The following is a 15,734-nucleotide window of genomic DNA, read 5'->3' on the forward strand; positions in this document are numbered from 1 at the left end:
TAGGTTTAAATATGTTCTCTGTTACCCACTGTATAAATTTCACATTATTATAAACTCCCAAAGAAAGAGATTGTTTTCTTTCAGCCAAATCAAGAGTACATGTCCCTATCCCTTCTCTCACTCACTGATCCCAAATGGAGAATTCAGGTGCTGACACATCGCCCATGCATCCCTTTCTTTCTCTGCAAGTTGCCTGATCAATGAGATGCCCCGTGATCCCCGGACAGGCTCTGATGCTAGGATTTAGGCAGCTAGCTGCACCCTCTGAGCACACTGCAGGCTGTTGCACCACCTGTCTGCCCTTTTTTACTTGCAAAATGGAAATCTCTCTAAGCTCTATCATCTTTGACATTGCTGTAAAAAACCAGTTTTAGTGATAAGATGAACCAAGCAGAATGGCAGGATGGGATATGTGGCAGGGATATATTTTTGACCCCATATTTTAAAACTTTAGATGCAGCAGACATATCTAAGTAAAGTTGTGCCTTGCCTGCTAAGACGGAAGATTAATATCCAATAAATTACTCCCCCAAGTCCTTAGTCCTGAAATTCTTAAAGCACAATACTGTACTCTATCATAGTAAATCAATTCATCTTCTTCTTGTGTTTTTTCTCATTTTATTTTTTTGATTAATGTGTTTTTATTTTCACAAATGTCTCAAAGGTCCTTGCCTACTATGACATTTTAAATATATGGTTAATATTTGAATTTTTAAAAACCAAAGTCACAGAATTTTCCTCTTTGAATATTTAAAAGTAGAATAGGGTAAGGGATTATCATTTGAGAATTATTTTGATCCTATTCTTTCTGGAGGCAGTAGAATTAATTTGACCTTTAAATGTCTACCTCAGACCTATGCTTCTCTAAAAGCATAATCTGAGTCAGGTAGGGAAGACCGAAATTTCTGCAAAATGTGACACAATACATGCAGGAGATGCTTAATTAAAAGACAAAATAATCTAAATTTTAAAAGCTGTAGCCTGATCAAAATTAAGAGATACGTTCTTTTTCCCTTTTCATATGTCCTTTTGGTTTTAGGGTGCAGTAATAAATACATTATAGACGTGAATGACACGATGTAGATTATTTTCTAATTCAAATCTTCCTGTGTGATCCTGAGAAATATTTTAGTTTATATGCCTCATCCTTCATCTATAAAATGGTATAAAGTTTATTACTTTTCACTCTTGAAGGCAGTGTGATATGTTAGAATGAGCTTAAGTTTTGAAGTCAGGGATGCCTGAATTTGAGACTCATTTTTTTGTCTTAATATTTTTTCATGTGATATCAGGCAGATTCTTGAACACTTCAGAGCTTTATTTTATTCACCTGTAAAATGAAAGACTATATTTTGATCTTAGTTTTGTGGTGGAGATTTAATGAGATTACATATGTAAAGCATCTGGCATGAAAACTAGTAGTAGATACTCAGCAAATGTCAGTTTTTTTCATTCACTCTTTCTTCTCTTAGGCTGTTGCATCAGATAAGCGTTTTGGATATTGCAAATGTTAACACACACGGCACTTACAAGCTGCTGCGTAATCTGCTAAGCATTTTATATGTTGCATTAACACATTCAATTCTTACAATGACTCTATGAAACAGATGATATTATTGTCTCCATTTCACAGATGAAGGAACTAAAGTACAGATAAATTAAATTTACATGATTAAGGTTGCAAAGCTATACATAGTAGAAAACTATGGATATGAACCCAGGCTGTCTGGTTTCTGAGTTCCCCTTTGCTTTTTTTTTGGAGACAGTCTTGCTTTATTGCACCAGCTGGAGTACATTGGTGGGACCCCAGCTACTGTAGCCTAGAACTCCTGGGCTCCAGTGATCCTCCTGCTTCAGCCTCCTAAGTAGCTGGGACTACAAGGGCGCACCACCATGCTTAGTTCATTTTTTAAGTTCTTTGTACAGATGGGGTCTTGCTGTGTTGCCCAGGTTGGTCTTGAACCCCTGGCCTCAAGCAATCTTTCTGCCTTGGCCTCGCGAAGCACTGGGATTATAGGCATGAGCCATGACACCCCACCTGAGGTCCCCTTTGAACGACTAACTTCTAGGACCCTGATAAACAAACCTGACAAACCTGACCAGGACCAATTAGAGCTGGAAGGCCCTTAGGAAATCTTGTCCAGCGCTGCCCAAGCTGTTTAGAACACACATAGGATTCTTAGTAAAATATATTTGGAAACACAAAACAGTTAAATTGGTGTTCCTTGTAAAGCTTTATTAGAATGTCTCATGGAGGCATTTGGTATGCTAAAGTTTATTGTGAATCTCTGAGCAAGCGTACATATGTGTGCAACACTGTGATTCTCAAAAACTCTCTGGCCACATAATTTTTTTTCTTTTTTTTTTCTTTCCTCCCCTCCCCCAGAGCTAGCTGAGGTTTTATTTTGGTGGTGGTGGTGGTGGCGGGGAGGTGGGGAGCGGTGGGGAAGCAATTGAATTATTTTGTAGCTGGAGGCATGGGCAAGGGGGGTGACCAGGCAGTAAACTCCCCAGAGGGTGGGTTGAGCCTGGGGTGGGTCTCCCAGCGGCCTCCCTCCCTGGCTCTGGGGCAGCCGCAGGAGGGACAGGCTGGGAGCGGCTGCTGCAGCCCTTCACTTGGGCAGGACGTCATTGGACTCGGACACCAGCTTCCCATCACGGGTCTCGATCTTCTTCACAACCACGTCCCTCGGGGAGCTGGTGCGGCTGAAGGAGCTGGAGCCCGCGCCAGAGCCAAAGCTGGAGCCCAGGCCGTAGCTGAGGCCGGGGCTTGTGAGGCCCCCATAGGCTGAGCTCAGACCACCTGCATAGTCGCCAGTGGTCTTTCTATGGATACTCTTGTTCTGCATCCCAGACTCCAGCCGGCTCTCCTCGCCTCCAGCCGCTTCCTGTAGGTGACGATCTCGATGTCCGGGGCCAGCGTGACGTTCGTTCATCAGCTCCTGTTGCTCACGCAGCTGCCGCGCCACGTCCTGCCGGACCCGCTGTAGGGCGGCCTCCAGCTGGGACACCTTGGGGTTGGCCTTCTTAAGGGCCAGCTCCCCACGCTGCTCTGCATTTGCAATGGCGGCCTCCAGGCAAGCCTTCCGGCCTTTGAGGCCCTCAGTCTCAGCCTGGGGCCGGCTCATCTCCGAGAGCTCAGTCTTTGTACTCCGCAGGTGATCCCCGTGCTTCCCAGCCAGCGTCTGCAGCTCCTCATGCTTGATCTGGTCCATGCTCTCAGGCTCAGCCCGGCTGCGGTTGGTGATCTCCTCGTAATGCGCGTTGGCCTCAGCGATGATGCTTTGCATGTCCAGGGAGCGGCTGCCGTCCATGGACAGCACTACAGACGTGTCCGAAATCTGGGACTGCAGCTCCCAGATCTCCTCTTCATACAGCTGCCTGAGGAAGTTGATCTCGTCAGTCAGCCCTTCCAGGCGAGACTCCAGCTCTACCTTGTTCACATAAGCTTCATCCACATTCTTCTTGATGGGGACAAATTCATTCTCCATCTCTGTAAGCTTATTGATCTCATCCTCATGCTTGTTCTTGAAGTCCTCCACCAGCCCCTGCATGTTGCCAAGCTCCGCCTCCAGCTTCAGCTTCTCCTGGCCCAGAGTCTCCAGCTGCCCTCTAAGGTTGTTGATGTAACTCTCAAACATGTTGTGCTTGTTGCTCTGAGCCGTCTTCTGCTCCTGCAGGAGGTTCCACTTGGTCTCCAGCATCTTGTTTTGCTGCTCCAGGAACCGTACCTTGTCGATGAGGGAGGCAAACTTGTTGAAGGTCATGATCTGTTCCTTCTCCAGGGTGTGCACGGCCTGGATATTGGGGACCACCTCCAGATTAAGGGGGCTCAGCTGGCTCTGGTTGACTGTGACAGCAGGGATGCCTCCCATGCCACTGGCGCTACCATAGACTCCACCCAGGCCACCTTGGAAGCTGCTGATACCCACTCGGGAGAAGCTTGAGGAGTTGATGTGGGCACCGGGCCCACTTGTGTAGGAGTGGTTGCTGAAGGTCTGGGGGCCAGAGGTGGACACCTTGTAGGATTTCTGGGTCACCCTGATGGATATGGTGGAGACAGGAGTGGAGGCAGGTGGGCTGAACCAGGCGGAGATTGTAGAAGGAGCGGAGAAGCTCCTTTTTTATGGTCCGTAAATCTTTTTTAAGGAGCACTTGGTAACAAGTCTGAGATTCACAGTTTAATGCATGTCCATGTAATCTGAGTGTCTCATATTGCAGTGGAGAAATGGATGTCCACACGTGGAATGGAACTTGCTCAAGTGGCAGATGCTTAATTGGTGGCAAAATTGAAATAAAACTCAGATCTTCAGCCTCCAAATGGAGTGTTCTTGCCACTATGCCACATTATAGCGCACTAGATAATAGTGCCTGAGATAAAGAAGCACAGTATTTTCTTTTCAATACTGCCTAATTTATTCGGTACAGTGAATAGAACCAACGTATATCTTTCCACTCTAATATTTCCACTTCTAAGCAAATAATTAATATAGTCCATGGCATTATTTTCCTGTTACTCCTGCTTCTGGGGCTGTGCATGGACCTCTTAAAAGCTAGACATCAGGCTGGGCGCAGTGGCTCATGCCTGTAATCCCAGCACTTTGGGAGGCTGAGGCGGGTGGATCACAAGGTCAGGAGTTTGAGACCAACCCGGCCTATATGGAGAATCCCTGTCTCTACTACAAATACAAAAAGTAGCCAGGCATGGTGGCGGGCACCTGTAGTCCCAGCTACTTGGGGCACTGAGGCTGGAGAATTGCTTGAACCCAGGAGGCGGAGGTTGCAGTGAATCGAGATTGCACCCCTGTACTCCAGCCTGGGCGACAGAGTGAGACTCCGTCTCCAAAGAAAAAAAAAGAAAAAGAAAAAAGCTAGACATCAGCCTTAGGGCTGGTTCTTGGTTGGTTATTGTGTTTTCAAGTACCTGAGATCACATCTCTAAAGCGCTCTTCAGATATGTGGGTAATATGAATCAAACAACTTACGAACACAGTTCTAAAAATCTTTGAAGCATCTTTCACCCTGCCAGAGGTTTGCATATTACATCTGAGGAATCTTACAAACACCTGGTGTCAGGTAAACAATAACAGGTGAATTCTAGGAAGGGGTGGATTGAAAATGTGGGCAGGTCAAACATGAAGGATGGGAATAGAATTACGGTGCTGCTAGTAATTTTGTAAACCAACTTCCTAAGTTCTAAAAAAAGGTGGGGGGGAAGGGGGACCTAATTTAAGTCAGTAGCCACCGTCAGCCCATCCTTAACTGAGAGAAAACAAAATAGTTTCAAGGGAAGCTATATTGAAGTCAGCTAATATAGTGAAGTCAGATCATTCTGATGTATCCTAATTCTCTGTAATGATAATGATTTTGAGTTATGTCCCTATTAGGATCCGCTAAAGCATCCTTAGTGGCTAGGTGAGGTTTTGAAGACGAGCAAGTCAAATGGAAGGTTTAGAACATCTTGTGTTATCATTCTAATTCCGGAAGAGTAAATACTCAGAGTAAAAATTCCATAAGTAAATAAATACGTATACCAAGTGTATGACAACAGGGCACCAGAAGACCTGGAGGAGAGATTTCTGGAGGAGAGACTCTGAAGAGGAGAGTAGGGCAGTCCTCTGTTCTCATTCTTCTCCTGTAATCACAGTGGGTTTACAGATGTTTCCCTGCCCCTCCAGTGGGCAGCTGGTTCTGTAACTGTCTGCAGGCCAGGGCTGCGAGCAGCCTGCTTACAAAGATATATTTGATATGCAAATGACAAGGCCTAAAACGGAGCAGCTGATAAGACGCAAGACCAATTTCAAGTGAGGGTCACAGTGGGGGGAAACACAATGATGAAATTCATGAATTACACTTCTGTTTCTCCTTCCTTTGTCAACAGGAAATATTTATTAATTAAACCAAGGAAGGCTAGTGGGTACTGATGAGCAAATTAGCACATCAAAACCTTGGATGAAAGTTCCTGAGAATAGCAGGCCAGGGGAGAGATCTGGGAAAAGAAAAAAAACTGGAATTTACAGCCTATTTTGATATGAATCAAGTAATAAGCGATTTGTTACATCCAAGGGAAAAAGTTCATGTTACAAAATTGACGTTAATCAATTTAAAATAGTTTTTAGCTTTTTTTCTTTCGTTTGCAGGAATGATGACAATAAGACTCTGGAAAATGGTGACAGGAAATTTGTAATAATTCTCATCAGATGGTAAATATTTCAACTCACCAACTCTCATAAGAATATATACAAATTACAGTGGAACTTAAAAACAGTACAAATAGGCACAAAGATAGTTAACACGGTGAAATTACTTTCTATGGAGATTCCCCAGCTTTTATTTCCTTAACTAGCCAGTTCTGGCATTTCAGAGTTTGCTCTCTTGCCTGCTTCCTGCAAACCTCAAACTTTTAGGAAGCAGTTTCATAGATATATTTTTCTAAAGCCGGCTTGCTGGTATGCACACAGTCGGGCGATAAAGGATTTAAGCAGGATTTACATTTTCACAATCCTCACCCTTGGCAGCCAGAGAGCCATTTCTGCTGCTGCTGGCAGTCTCCCTTGCTTCTCTCTACAATACTTTTATCTTAAATTATTTACTACTTCTTGCTGCTTATTTGCAGCCTTTTCTTTTGGTATTCTTGGTCACATCCATAGGCAGAAAGTAGGCAGATCACCTCATTCCGTAGGTCTTGATTTCCTCATCGGTAGAAGGAATACTGAATCTGTATTCTCAACATACGCTCCACGGTTAGAATCATCTGCGGGATTTGGAACTACAACAGCAGCAACAATACACCTCCTCTCAGAAATTCTGATTTGATTGTTTTGGGGTGGAGTCCAGGCACTGGCATTTTTTTAAAAAAGCTCTGAGAAGATTTTAATATACAGCTAGGGTTGAGTATCACTGATTTTCTAAAGCCTTGCCACTCCAAGTGTAGCAAATGATTCTTGGTCTTGAATGACACTTCTAAATACATTTACATATCTGTATCATATTTAAAACATTCTCTGTACTACCAGAAAAAAAATATACATATGTATTCATTCCTTGGTAACAAATCTGAAATTATGCTCAATGCCAGATAGTATTTATTCAAATATTAGATCAAGTAACTATCATTCTCCCAAATATCACCTTTTGCAAAACTGTAAGATCAATTTTAGAGTCATGTTTTTTTTCCGGAATACTTTTCGAAGTTCTTATTTCCCTTCGGTTTGTTCTCTGGTGCTTTGTGGTTTTAGAGAGAAAAGGATTGGGGTGACTGAGGCCAACAAAAAAATAGCAAAAGAGAGAAAAATGTGTACGGTAATAGGTTTACATTGAAAAATAATATATGAACATTAAAGTCCCTCAGCATGTGAAAACATGGAAACTGTATACTTATAAGTAGAGCTCAGTTATAGTCCTGGCAACGGAGGAGAAAATTACACAGCTTTGTACAAATTTTCTAAGGCTAAGGCATCTTATAAATGTGCTTTTATATCCTTGACCAGAATGCTGGTTAATCTAAAAGAAAGAGTACAAATGAAGTTTGAAGACTTGGTTTCTCTTATTACCCTTATCAGATCTCAAGATGATTGAGAACCAATATTTTCACCTTTTGAAAAAAAAAAAACCTGGCTAAATGTTATAAGCAAAGAGGATAAAAGAGGGCTATGACTCAAGTCAACAGTTAAGTCTCAGTCTTTCAAGTCTTACATGCAGTTTTGCATGAGGTCTGGGACGAGCATGGAAATAAACATTACGTTGATGACCTTTAAAAGATAAGCTTCCAAAAGTTAACCTAAGAGGCTGGTGGTTTGGATCTGTAATAGGCAGAAAAAAGAAAAGGTCTCCCAAAGTTATATTCAATTCCTAACTCTCAGGACCTGTGAATATGGCAAAAGAGTGAATATCACCTTATGTAGTGGAAGATGTGGGTCTTGAGCAGAAGATAAGGGTCTTGAGAAGAGCTTGCATTGGATTATCCGGGGGGCTCTAAATGCAGTTGTGTGTTTCCTTGTGAGACAAGTGGAGGGAAATTAGGTAGAGACACACACAGAGAAGAAGGCAAGGTGCATATGGAGGCAGGGATTGGAGTGATGTGGCCATGAGCCAAGGACACCCGCAGCCACCCAAAGTTGGAAAAGACAAGGAATTGATTCTCCACTAGAGCCCCTGGAGGGAGTGGGGTTCTGCCAGCCGCTTGATATGGTACTTCTGTTTTCCAGAGTCATGAGATAATACATTTCTGTTACTTTAAGCCACCAAGTGTGTGGTAATTCGTTATAGCAGCCCCAGGAAACAAGTACAGGGCCCAATAGGTAAGAACAGAGAGAGGGGTAAGTATCACATTGTGTAAAGTGAATACTTGTATGTAAGAGGAATAACTGGAAGGATTCGTCAGAATTCCTTTGTTTGCTATTTGCTTAGCAATTACTTTGTTTTTCATTTTTTGTTTTTTGTTTACTTTTGTTTTTTGTTTATTTTACTACTATTATTTTTTGCGACAGGGTCTCACTCTGCAGCCTAGGCTGGAGTGCAGTGGCATGATCATGACTCACTGCAGCCTCAAGCTCCTGGACTCAGTAGATCCTCCCATTTCAGCCATGTAGCTGGGACTGCAGGTGTGCGCCACCACTCCAGGCTAATTTTTTGATTTTTTTGTAGAGAAGGGGTCTTACTTTGTTGCCCATGCTGGTCTTGAATTCCTGGCCTCGAGTGAACTTCCCACCTTGGCCTCCCAAAGTGCTGGGATTACAGATGTGAGCCACTATGTCTGGCCAGCAATTACTTTCCATATAACATACTTTGTAGCCAATGGTCTTAAGACCAACTAAATAGTATCATCCCTGTTAGATTAAGCAACTTCCAGACTAGGTTCTGAAACTAATGGTCACTGTCCAACAAATACACTAAGGATTGTGACTCTCAGTCCACACTGTAATCCCAAAGCTAACATCTAACTTGTGATCTTGGGATAAATTACACTCTTTACCCCATTCTCCTAGGATAGGAACACTACTTAATGGGCTGGAGGATTTACCCTCCATTATTCTTTTTGCATTGGGAAGATAATATATTTCCAGGGTTTGAGAGCACTCACCAACTGTCCAGTTGTGTTAACTTAGTGTCTTGGTACATTAGTTTGCTGGAGCTGCTGTAACAATGTACCATGGGCTTGGGGTGCTTAGGCGACAGAATGTTATTGTCTCTTGATTCTGGAGGCTGAAGTCTAAGGTCAAGGTGTTGGCAGAGTTGGTTCCTTCTGAGGGGTATGAGGGATGGGTCTGTTCCAGGCGTCTCTCCTTGGGTTGTAAAGGGCTATCTTCTTTCTCCCTGTGACTCTTCACATCATCTTCTCTTTACGCATGTCTGTCTCTGTGTCCAAATTTTCCCTTTCTGTAAGGACATGCATCATAGGGATGGTCATATTGTGGGACACCTTAATGACCACGTTTTCACTTGATTCCTTCTGTAGAGACATCCTATCTCCAGATAAGGTCACATATGAAGGTGCTGGGGATTAGGACTCTAGTGTACCCACAGTTTTGGGGTGGGGAGGGAAATACAATTGAACCATAATGCCTGGTTACCGAAGACACGTTGGAACAGTCTCTACTGTTCACTCCACTTATCTTCATGCTTATGTCTCTAGGCACTGTGGTCCATGTTAGGTTTAATGTTCCTTCTTGCTTTGCCTCTGATCAGGCTAGAGACGGTCAACAAGGCAACTCAAACAGTCAGGTAGGTGGCATCAGACAGCTTGTTCTAACGAGACACATTAATTGCCTCCTGGAGGACTCAACGGTTGTTTCCTTGATGTTTTAAATTAATTTGGAGACGCAGTGAAGACTTATGGTTTGGGACAGGAGACTATCCTCTAGATGCTGGTAAAGCAATAGATCCACATTTTACTAGGTTGGCAGGGGGGAAAACAAGTAAGAAAATCTGTCCAGTGGAGGCTTCATATTCAGTAGGAGTGAGAGGGAGACTGGTGGGAGCTATGGGAAAAGAGCCCAGTTCAGCTTCATAAAACTTCCCTTCTTCCCCTAGGACTAGAAGAAAGAAAGAATGCAGCCTTCTTATGTGTGCCCTCCTGGTAATCCAAATGTTTATTGTTCATTATGCAATATTTTTCTATACGGTGCCTTGAGGTCTTGAGAGGATTTCCACTCTAAAGAATGACTGAATAATGATGGATTTAAAAAACACAGGTCTAGGCTGGAATGGGAAAAGCATTGAAGCTCAAAAGTGGCAAAGAAAACACACAAGCAGGGAAAGATAGCCTCAAGCAGAGATGCAGGAGTGGTGACTTACTGCCACTCAGGGGACTCAATCGATCAACAATATCACTCACCTTTGTGGACATTCTCCCATTAGATTAGTAACATTCTCCCATTAGAGATTCATTTGAGTTAAGCGTGGCATAGCAAAAAGTCTATAAGCAGTAGAGTGAGAGTCAGGTAGACTCAGGTTGGAGTCCTGAGTCCCATATTTATTGGATATGTGGTTTTAGCAACTTTATTTAACCTCCAAAAAGAGAGATGTTCAGGGTGGCTGAAAAGAGTCATTTTGAGTATTAGATGAAATGATCTCTGTGAAAACCCCTTGAATTAGTCTGTTCTCACATTGCTAATAAAGACATACTTGAGATTGGGTAATTTATAAAGGAAAGAGGTTTAATTGACTCACAGTTCAGCATGGCTGGGGAGGACTTAGGAAGCTTACAATCATGGCAGAAGGGGAAGCAAACATGTACTTCTTCACATGGTGGCAGGAAGGAGAAGAACGAGAGCTCAGTGAAGAGGGAAACCCCTTATAAAACCATCAGATCTCAGGATAACTTACTCACTATCATGAGAACAGGATGGGGAAACTGCCCCATGATTCCATTATCTCCACCTGGTCCCTCTCAAGACATGTGGGGATTATGGGGACTACAATTTGAGATGAGATTTGGGTGGGGACACAGCCAAACCATATCACTCCTCTAGCAATTGCTGCCATGTGATGGGATTCCTGTGTATCCATGAATCCCCCCAGTTTCCACCAGGAGATGGCCAGTGGGGTCCAGAGTGTTTTCAACTACAAACATTCTAGAGGGAGTGGCATATTAAGGCACACATACCTTAGTCTTGGTCTAAAATAGTCCTGGGTTGTTAAAGTTTCTCCTTTTGATTGGAGAGGGCAGGGGTAATATGAAAATATCAGTGGGGAGGTGGGGCCATGGGAGGAAGGTGAGAAGGGGGTGCCTTGGGCATTAGAAAGTAGAACTACTCTGGGTTAAAAGGCAGAAGGAAAGACCACTGGGACCTGGAGGAGGGCTACTGTTTTATTTTTCTTTTGGAACAGAATGATCTTACCACCTAAAAATGCTACAATGTCATTTATAAGTGGCTGTTGCCTGAATTTACTTAACAAAGGGTAAAAAAGTCAATTTATGAATGTTATTAGACCTGATGGTTTTGGTAAGTAAGAAATTAAGATCTTTCCCATTCATCTGTAGTTAAATCAAACTTGACTGAGAAATTAAGTGGTCTAATTTGTGACTGGCTTAAATAAGTTTTCAAAATACCTAGTGGGCACCTAGAAGCATGAGACCTGCTATTCTCTTGTCTTTATGATAGCAAACTGGCAAATTGGATCACTTTGACCGATGTAATTCATTCGCTGCTGTGAAGGCTTAGTCTCAGGTTGCTATGTATTAATAACACTAATGTGTATATTAACTTTTCTATTCTCTAAGCTATTTGTGTAAGTAATAGTTGTGTCTTAATCAAGGTTTTTATGATACAGAAATATAGTTTCTCAGCCTTTTTCCTTAAATAATAGATTTTCACAAATATGACCTCCTCAAAGTCTGGAGCTTTTACACTCACAATCAATTTGTCTTGAGAGCAGAAAATGTAAAACTGTATTACCTGACTGTGAGGCATCACCACAGTAAGCATTTCTTGTTCAAAAGAGACTGAGGGTGCAGAGCGGCTATCTAGGGCTCGTGTTCCGTGCTGCTGATACCTTGTGTGGCCTATACTCCGTTCAACCATTACCTTGTGGCACAGACATACGGTCATGCCCTGGGAAGCCTTAGCCTGGAGACTCGGCCTCAGTTGGAGAAGACTGGGTGCTGAGCAGGCTCAGCAGAGTGCCCAGCGTTCATGGTGGCCATCTCTCGCTGCAAGGGAAGGAAAAGACGCACGCATAGGAAGGGCAGGAATATGACATTGTCCTTTTGTAGCCAGACGAGGAAATGGAATTGAGAGAAAGTCCTCTAATGAGGTTACGGGTAACTTGCTTTCTAATCATCTTTGTGGCTTTATTAATTTTTTTAAATAAACAGAAATGGGGTCTCACTCTGTTGCCAAGGCTTGTCTTTCACTCCTAGGCTCATGCAATCCTCTTGCATTGGCCTTCCGAGTAGCTGGGATTACAGGGGCATGTCACCATGCCAGGCTATTTTTTTGATTTTTTAATGTTTTGGAGATGATATCTCACTGTTTTGCCCAAGCTTGACTCTAATTTTCTAAGCTCAAGTGATTCTCCCACCTTGGCCTCCCAAAGTTCTAGGATTACAAGCATGAGTCATTGCACCCAGCCCTTCGTGACTTTAGACTCAACTTTCTTCTTCAAGCCTCAAGATGCAATTGGAATAGGATATTCGGTACCTTGATTTTCTGAGGCAATCACGGGTGATTCTCTTTTGGTCATATGTGGTTGGTTGGCTCCTAGGTTTTATATCTCATCATCAAGTATTTAATTCAGCACTGACTCAGCTAAATGTATCAATTACCTAGGAGAATTTCCTATAGCCCTTTTGGGTCCTGTAATTTCAGTGTTGGCCAGGAACAAATTGATTTATCTAGTAATGCTAAATATAGCAGCTTAATATCAAACAACAGACATCAAAGCAGTTTACTTTGAGATTATCTGTTTATTATGATTGGGTCAGTAATGAGAGAAACATCAGGAAGTGTTTCAAGAAAGATTTTCTTTTTTTCTTGTTTTTCCTATTCTCCACATGTAGGCCTAGTAAGATTGCACTGCCTAGCTCAATCACATGTTCCAAATCTCCTTCAGGGCGAAGTTTAGGAACCAGTGTCCTGTCGATTTAGCACATCTAGATTTTTAATTTTTTTATTATTGATTGATTGATTGATTTTTACTAGAAAGAAAAATTTCATGTAGTTTAAGTATCCCATCTTTTCTTTTCTCTATTTAAACATTGAGACAAGAGTTAGGGATAAATGACCATCACTATTTTAAGTGTTGTCTTTCCCAGGGACATTTGCATTTTAGCAGGGAACTGAGCCTTAGACCAAAGGGATAATTTTTTAATAGTATAATTTCAGGCATTAACAAATGATCTGGGAGGTAAGTTTTGGCAGTTGGTCAAACTGTGTATCCCTAAAACCACTCCAGATCTATTTGCGAAGCCATCCTGAAATTAAAATAAAAGTATTTGCAAAATTTATGATGGTACAAAAAATTATAGTGAGGGATTCACTTAGTGGTTTAAAGTCATAGTGACTACTTAAGCCATTATTTTCCCAGTCAGAATTTACTTAAATGTTCAATCTAATTTCTCTCTTAAAGAGTCTCAGTGTCTAGGAATTTCCCATTTTAAAAAATTGCAATCAAATTAATTAAAGTACAAAGCCTTATAATACAACTATATCAAAGAGACAAAAGTCCATCTTAGATTATGTTTTCCAGCTAGAGATTCAAAAAATATGAGTGTCTGTCATCCCACTTACTTACGAGGCTGAGGCAAGATGATCACTTAAGCCCAGAAGTTTAAGGCTGTAATGCACTGTTATTGTGCCTGTGAATAGCCACTGTGCAACATAGTGAGGTCCCGTCTCTGAAAGATAGAAAGAAGGAAGGAAGGAAGGAAGGAAGGAAGGAAGGAAGGAAGGAAGGAAGGAAGGAAGGAAGGAAAGAAAGAAAAGAAAGAAGGAAGGAAGGAAGAAAGAAAGAAAGAAAGGGAAAGAAAAGGGAGAGAAGGAAGAAAGGAAGGAAGGAAAGAGGAAGGGAAGGAAGGAAGGAAGGAAGGAAGGAAGGAAGGAAAGAGGGAGGGAAGGAAGGAAGGAAGGAAGGAAGGAAAGAACAAAGAAAGAAAAAAGAGAGAAGGAAGGGAGGAAGGAAGGAAGGAAGGAAGGAAGGAAATATGAATATCTCCGTAAGTGCATAAATGTTTCCCTAATAATTTAAAAATATGGCTTCTTGTCTTTATGGTGGATTGAAGCTATGAACAGGTTGTGTCTCCGAGGCCTGGTGCCAGTTTTTCCAAAAAGTCCACAAACGTTAGTTGAAATCATATATTTGTTAAGAGGAGAGATTCTTTCCAGTTGAAGTTAGGTATGTCCCAGTCCAAATTTTTCATTCAGAGTCTGTCAGGATGCATTTGCCAATGGAAACAGATACTTTTGGAAGCCTTTTGCAAATGTTAGTGTCTTGGTTCACTTAAATTAATTTATTCCTTGTGTCTGCATTTGTGAATGGACGCTGCCAGTGGAAATGTAAAAAAAAAAGTCAATAAAAAGAGAAAAACAGATGGTAAGACATATCATTCCTAAATTCAGTGCTTTTATTTATTTATTTATCTGAGATTCACTCTGTCACCAAGGCTGAAGTGCAGTGTCATGATCTCGGCTCACTGCAACCTCTGCCTCCTTGGTTCCAGTGAATCTCCTGCTTCAACCTCCTGAGTAGCTGGGATTACAGGTGCCTGCCACCATGCCTGGCTAATTGTTGTATTTTTTTTGTAGAGACAAGGTTTCACCATGTTGGCCAGGCTGGTCTTGAAATCCTGACCTCAAGTGATCCAAAGTGCTGGGATTATAGGCATGAGCCACTGTACCCACCAATTCAGTGTTTTCTTGATAGATTTATTGCAATGACCAGATATCCCAGCACTGTGATATGTGACTTTGGACTTTATCTAACAAACTCCTACTGAGTACCTACCATGTGTCTTAACATTCAAGCCAAATAGTGGGGACAAAGAAGCAAACCTCAAAATGTCTCCCCTTTCAAACTTACTGTCCAGTGGAGGAGAGAGGCAAGTAAATAAACACCAGACAGTGTGATCGATATGATTTAAATAAGAGGGTCGGGGGACTGACCACCCCATGGGCTGAGGTCAGAGGCAGTCTTCATACATGTCTAGATGTCCTCTTCTCTAGCAGACAGTTCCATGAAGACAGAGACATGTCTTTTCACTTCAGGCACATAGTAGGTGCTCAAATAACAACTATTGATTTAGTGGACGACTATGGGAATTAACAGATGTCAGGCCCTGGGATTACAATGGTGAGAAAAACGGACATAGCTTCTGCTCTCATGAACCCTCATGGTTGACTGACATTTAACAAACAAATAATTTATGAAAGTTGTCTTATGAATGCTGAGAAAAAGTGCAGGGTACTATGAATGAGGACAACAGGCAAATTGATTTAGCCGCGGATTCAGGAATGGAATCTCTGACTCAGAGATATTTTAGCTGGGATTGGGAGGGTGTGTAGGAGTGAGTAGGTACCAGCGGAAAGCCGAGTCTGCCAGGTTGAGGGACGGCATGGTCAAAAATGACAAGAGATGCAGCAGGTTGGTAGAATTTAGGATGGAAAAAATGCCTGAAGAGTGGTGTTCTGTGATGCACCTATGCATAGATGTGCCTACTTGGTCTTATGAATGCACTGGTTCATTTAAACTTCAACTCTGGCAGCTGTTGGTCCCTGAAATTAAACAGTCACACT

At 42.3% G+C, this 15,734-nt stretch overlaps 1 pseudogene; it reads right to left on the reverse strand.

Moving 5' to 3' along the window:
- Positions 1-2,612: 2,612 nt before the first annotated feature.
- LOC108538517 (keratin, type II cytoskeletal 8 pseudogene) overlaps positions 2,613-15,734 on the reverse strand; it is a 33,197-nt pseudogene continuing 20,075 nt past the window's right edge.

This window comes from Rhinopithecus bieti, unplaced genomic scaffold, assembly GCF_001698545.2.
Source record: "Rhinopithecus bieti isolate Rb0 unplaced genomic scaffold, ASM169854v2 scaffold_13900, whole genome shotgun sequence".
Taxonomy (NCBI): domain Eukaryota; kingdom Metazoa; phylum Chordata; class Mammalia; order Primates; family Cercopithecidae; genus Rhinopithecus; species Rhinopithecus bieti.